This window comes from Bemisia tabaci, chromosome 10 (assembly GCF_918797505.1).
Source record: "Bemisia tabaci chromosome 10, PGI_BMITA_v3".
NCBI lineage: Eukaryota > Metazoa > Arthropoda > Insecta > Hemiptera > Aleyrodidae > Bemisia > Bemisia tabaci.
The window spans coordinates 36,927,451-36,934,383 of record NC_092802.1 but is presented as its reverse complement, the minus strand read 5'-3'; positions in this window follow the sequence as shown (position 1 = coordinate 36,934,383).

Sequence of the window (6,933 nt, the reverse complement as noted above, 5' to 3'; positions counted from 1 at the left end):
TCGCTCAGATGTTGATGATCCTAGCGATTTTATCGCCGATAAAATCGCAATTTATCGCGATTTTTCCGTTGAAAAATGCTACTTGGGGTACTCCGATTATAGCTCCGATAGTTTTCGTTAAGAACGATACATTTCAAGAAGATAAGAACAATATACTTCGAAAAGATAGGATGGCCAAATGCAAACGATGCTTTTCTTTATTGCAATGTTCGAAATGTTCTCTTTTCTTAAGTCTTTGACTCTTCCACTAGAGTCAACCCGACGTATGATTGTTTAAGTCTCCCGCTTTGGCGTGGTGTTGACTGTCCTGGAGGACGCTACCTACCACCCTGAATAGAAGAAGCCCCCCTTCCAGGGACGGACTGGCCATGGGAGCGGGGAGGCGATCGCCCCCGCGGCGATTTTTTTCGAGTCATCGTTTTTTTCCCGTATTATTGTAATTTTCTTATCCTTTTCAATCACTAAAAGGCCCCGAATTCCTTAAAAATTTATCTCTAAGAGACATGGAAGGTCGCCAAAAGCATTTGTGATGAAGGGACCCCCAATGAATCCTGAAAATGGGTTAATTTGAAGTTCAAGTACTGTAGAATCCAACTCCAATAATGCCTACGTGTTTAAAAAGTGTGAAATTTTCAAAATTTACTGGGGGAGGGCCCCTGGACTTTCTTGGAGGGGCCACCGAACGACAGGAGGGGCCCTTACATTTAGGTCTCCTCCTAACTTCTCGACTACCAGTCCGCCCCTGTAGTGCCGCTACTGCAGATTTGACCGTTTAAGGCCGTAGTTTAAGGGCACGAAAGCCAGGATTGTATTTCGCAAAAAGATATTTTTTAAAAATAATAATTAAAAATTGAGAAGCAGGAGTAATTTAACTAAATAATAAAAGGAACTCAAATCAACAATATAATGTAAAACAATCTGGAAAATCTCGTCATGTAAATACAGAAGATTCGTAAACGCCTTCAATTGAAGTGTGATACCTCACGCGTTCCGGAGAGTTCAAATAGTTGTATCCCTGCGCCTTAGCAAGGCGATAGAAGTTTATTATTGAAGTAGCGTCCCCGTTTGGTTTTTTGGCTTTCCTGTGCCGCTACTGCGGTTTCGACCGTTCAGGCCGTAGTTTAAGGACGCTAAACCCAGGATTGTTTTCCGCAAAAAGATAATTTTTGCATAATAATTAAAAATTAAGAAGCAGGAATAATTTAACTAAATAACAAAAGAAACTCAAATCCACAATAAAATGCAAAACACTAAGGTAGTTTAAGGGCGCTAAAGCCATGATTGTATTTCGCAAAAAGATAATATTGAAGAATTATTAAAAATTAAGAAGCAGTAATAATATTACTGAATAATTAAAGGAACTCAAATCTAAAATGTAATGCAAAAAAGTTTGGAAAATCTCATCATGAAAATACAGAAGATTCGAAAACGCCTTCCATCGAAGCGTGATACCTCACGCGTTCCGGAGAGATAAAATGGTTGTATCCCAGCGCCTTAGCCAGGCGATGGAAGCTTAATATCGAAGTAGCGTCCCCGCATTGTTCTTCGGTTTTTCTGTACCGCTACTGTAGTTTTGACCGGTAAGGCCTAAAGCCAGGGTTGTATTTCGCAAATTGATAGTGTTTGCAGAATAAGTAAAAATTAAGCAGTAGGAGTAATTTAACTAAATCTCAAAAGGGACTCAAATCTACAATATACTGCAAAAAAAATTGGAAAATCTCGTCATGTAAATACATATGATTCGTAAACGCCTTCAATTGAAGCGTGAGACCTCACGCGTTCCGGAGAGTTCAAATCGTTGTATCCCTGCGCCTTAGCAAGGCGATAGAAGTTTAATATTGAAGCAGCGTCCCCGCTTGGTTTTTTGGCTTTCATGTGCCGCTACTGCAGTTTCGACCGTTAAGGCCGGAATTTATGGGCGCTAAAGCCGGAGTTTATGGGCGCTAAAGCCGGGATTGTACTTCACAAAAAGATAATTTTTGAAGAATAATTAAAAATTGAGAAGCAGGAGTAATTGAACTAAATAATAAAAGGAACTCAAATCTACAATATAATGCAAACAAAATATGCAAAAATAGCTTTTTCCGTCCCCCCTCTGGAACCGACTAGAAAATTCCACTCAGCGGGTCAATTCCAAGCGAGCTTACTTGGTTTTGGCCCGATGGGCGAACTTTCGATTTTGACCCGAAAAATTTAGTCCATGGAACCCATGTCAATTTTTCTCGATTTTGGACTGAGAAAAAAATTTCGAGATTACAGTCGGGTCCTACGTAGTTGGAGGCGTAGAATCGATTCCGCACAGTTCCGACTCTCGGCGAGACTTCCGAAGCCGAGAAACAGTCAAAATCTGGTAAAAAACGAGCTTTTCTGACCACTCTTTGACTCGTTGTCTAGAGCGTTTTAAGCGGATAGCTCTAAGCGAGGTACTCGTGGAGCTTTTCCGACTGAAAAATCACACTCAGCGGGTCAATTCCAAGCGAGCTTCCCTGGTTTCGGCCCGATCCGTGAACTTTCGCCTTTGACCCGAAAAATTTAGTCGATGTAACCCATATGTCGATTTTTCTCGATTTCGGGCGGGGTAAAAAATTTCGAGATTTCAGTCGTATCGTACGTAGTTGGAGGCGTAGAATCGATTCCGCACGGTCTCGACTCGAAAAATAAAAACGTGAACCGATCAACACCGATTCAATGTACAAATAAATAAAAAGTGGAACAAGATCAGCAGAAAAGTTGCATTTACTACGAAAATTTCAAAGCGCGTATTTCGAAAATAGCACTAGCCAAGATTTTGATTTTTCGCGACTTTAAGTGTGCACGTACCATGGACTCACCCCAAGATAATTTTTGAAGAATAATTAAAAATTAAGAAGCAGGAGTAATTTAACTAAATAATAAAAGGAACTCAAATCTACAATATAATGCAAACAAAATATGCAAAAATAGCTTTTTCCGTCCTCCCCTCTGGAACCGACTAGAAAATCCCACTCAGCGGGTCAATTCCAAGCGAGCTTACTTGGTTTTGGCCCGATGGGCGAACTTTCGATTTTGACCCGAAAAATTTAGTCCATGGAACCCATGTCAATTTTTCTCGATTTTGGACTGAGAAAAAAATTTCGAGATTACAGTCGGGTCCTACGTAGTTGGAGGCGTAGAATCGATTCCGCACAGTTCCGACTCTCGGCGAGACTTCCGAAGCCGAGAAAACAGTCAAAATCTGGTAAAAAACGAGCTTTTCTGACCACTCTTTGACTCGTTGTCTAGAGCGTTTTAAGCGGATAGCTCTAAGCGAGGTACTCGTGGAGCTTTTCCGACTGGAAAATCACACTCAGCGGGTCAATTCCAAGCGAGCTTCCCTGGTTTCGGCCGATCCGCGAACTTTCGCCTGTGACCCGAAAAATTTAGTCGATATAACCCCTTATGTCGATTTTTCTCGATATCGGACGGGGTAAAAAATTTCGAGATTTCAGTCGTATCCTACTTAGTTGGAGGCGTAGAATCGATTCCGCACGGTCTCGACTCGAAAAATAAAAACGTGAACCGATCAACACCGATTCAATGTACAAATAAATAAAAAGTGGAACAAGATCAGCAGAAAAGTTGCATTTACTACGAAAATTTCAAAGCGCGTATTTCGAAAATAGCACTAGCCAAGATTTTGATTTTTCGCGACTTTAAGTGTGCACGTACCATGGACTCACCCCAAGATAATTTTTGAAGAATAATTAAAAACAAGCAGTGAACTCCAACACAATGTGTTGATAAGGCGCGTCATTAACTCGCACATATCAACCCCTTTAGTTTTCATTTACAGAGATTTCAAAAAAGGCAAGCAGCACAACAAGAGAATTCACGATCCAACACTGCAAGGTCAACGACGCACCTTCACGAGACCGTGTATTGTGAATCTAGAAAGCTATTCGAACAAATTTAAGTTTTTTGATCTGCCTCAAGCAAAATCTTTTCAGATTCTTGAAGAAAAGTGCTACGGAAAAATTTAAGCGAAGAAAGGAAAAATTCTGTCGAACTCCTAGAAGATAAAGTCGATTTAAAGGTATTTTGGGGCTTATTTTGGGAGTTGATTTCGGTAATTTTCGTTGCGCGAATCGTGTTTTACGTGAAATTCTGGTCAAGAAACATGTATCAGAATGCCTAAAATCGTACCTTGTCTAGTGGTCCATTGTCTTAAATATGTCTTGATTTTGTTATTTTAAACGTCTTTTCATGCAAAGAAGCTCAACCATGCCCATGCTTTATTCATTCATGAATTGAAAGTAAGCAATCCACATCCCGAAAATCTACCGATTTGCCGTAAAAAATCGCAGAAACTTGATATACCAGGTCGATGTACCCACTCTTTGAATTTACCAATCAATTTAGTGAGTGCACGTATGTGAAAGTCAAAATGCTATAGTCATTTTGGGTGCATTCATTTTTCATGAAACAATTGTAAGTAATTTCAATCCCGAAAAACCATAAATTTTCCGTATAAAATAAAAAAAATCAAAATATGTCGACTCCCTGACGTGAAAATTAAATTCTACGTGTGAAAATACTTATGTATCGATATGCTGAACAGAATGCCCGCCTCTCCTCGTAATTTACAAACCGTTCCTATACTCATCTCAAAATTTTTCTCAGAGCTTTGTGTTATTATCAGCTTCCATTTAAACCCCGGTTTGATGGCCGAATCGGCTGCCCAAAAAGCAAGCCATTTTTGAAGGGCTCTATGAGAAATTCGTGATATTATCAGCTCTCAGGAAATCACTCCATGGGTAAAATTGCTGGTATAAATTTTCGAGTGCTTAAAATAATCGTATTCAAGAAACTAAGGCATTAAACTATGGAGTCAATTTCGTTTTAATAATATAACGGGATTTACTTGTCTTCAGGTCAAAACTCATACAAGAAAGCCCCTTGCAAGAGGCTAATTTTTTGTAATTTCACTCAATTTTTTCTCCTTTTTATAATTGAATTGCTTGTCAAATTCTGAGGTCAATCATATTAAATTGTAATTTATACATTTCTTTTTTCCCCCTTCATTTTATTTTTTGTTTGGAGAAGTTTTGTTGATTTCTTCGGATTTCGAATACTGTAACTTCTCTTCTAATTGGCCGATTTTTATGAATGAGACCTCTTTTAATTCGTGTTTTAACGGAAAGTAAGGAAAAAATTGCTAAAAACTCGCGAAACAATTTTTTTTTTAAATTGGACGAATCCTAGCGTGACGGTGAAATGGTTAATGAAGCGTAAGTAATTGGGCGAGGGGCTGAGGATCCCGGCCTCGCTTGGCGACCGTCATTAGCCAAGTCTTTGTAAGTTTAATGCGATTAAAAGAGGTCATGGACTATATTTTACTAAATGGAAAAAATGGTTGTCTATTATCATTTTTGCATTTTAATCTTTGATATTTATATATAAGGTGAGTATTATATATAGATGCAAAAATTAAAACATAAATTGAGTTTAACAAATTTTATCTTAGAATTATTCCATATTATTTAGATACATTGAATTTTAGCTTACTTAAGTTGAGCTCAAATTTAGTTGCTTTTTCTGTTGTTTTTCGTATTGTTCGTCGAGACGCCGACGCAGTGATCAGGAGCGTGGGGAAGAGAGGGGTAAGTGGATTCCTGTATGAGCCACGTTTAGCTAATGGTCTAATGAGTCTCGAGGCTCATCACAGATTGCACTTACACAGATTGCACTATCATGAGTGGCGGTAGCCACCACCGGGCAAGTAACCTATCCTCCAACAATTGGCAACACAGCACAGCCCGGTCGAGGCAATGACACCATAGTTACACGAACTTGGCTTATTTGGGTTTTTCAGAGCACGGGTACCAACTTTTGAACAGTATAACCGAGGTTACAGATCTGTCAAAGCAACGTTTTGAACAAAACGGAGGAGTTAGATTCTCATTCCGAGAGTGCCGACCTGCTCAGCCATCCTCGAATCAATTCGCTTGATTCTGCTTATATATGCATATTTTAAATCAGCGCGTCGCATTCTTAGGCTTTTTTTAAAAAAACCAAGTAACGTAGACTCTTGGTATTCACTGCACATAAACTAGCGACCCCCAGAATGAGAAACAACTTTAAATCATAATTATTGATGGATAAATAAACTTTTTACACGCTTTGGAAAATCTCAAAAGTTCGCGGTAGTCACTTTTCGGTAAGGAACTAAGGGACTCGGTTATTGTATCGAGCAGGGTTCGAAACGATCGCAAAGGCGGTATACTACGTATACGCGCCAATTAAGAAGCAGGAGTAATTTAACTAAATAATAAAAGGAACTCAAATCTACAATATAATGCAAACAAAATATGCAAAAATAGCTTTTTCCGTCTCCCCTCTGGAACCGACTAGAAAATCCCACTCAGCGGGTCAATTCCAAGCGAGCTTACTTGGTTTTGGCCCGATGGGCGAACTTTCGATTTTGACCCGAAAAATTTAGTCCATGGAACCCATGACAATTTTTCTCGATTTTTGGACTGAGAAAAAAATTTCGAGATTACAGTCGGATCCTACGTAGTTGGAGGCGTAGAATCGATTCCGCACAGGTTCCGACTCTCGGCGAGACTTCCGAGCCGAGAAACAGTCAAAATCTGGTAAAAAACGAGCTTTTCTGACCACTCTTTGACTCGTTGTCTAGAGCGTTTTAAGCGGATAGCTCTAAGCGAGGTACTCGTGGAGCTTTTCCGACTGGAAAATCACACTCAGCGGGTCAATTCCAAGCGAGCTTCCCTGGTTTCGGCCGATCCGCGAACTTTCGCCTGTGACCCGAAAAATTTAGTCGATGTAACCCCTTATGTCGATTTTTCTCGATATCGGACGGGTAAAAAATTTCGAGATTTCAGTCGTATCCTACTAGTTGGAGGCGTAGAATCGATTCCGCACGGTCTCTGACTCTCGGCGAGGCTTTCTGAGCCG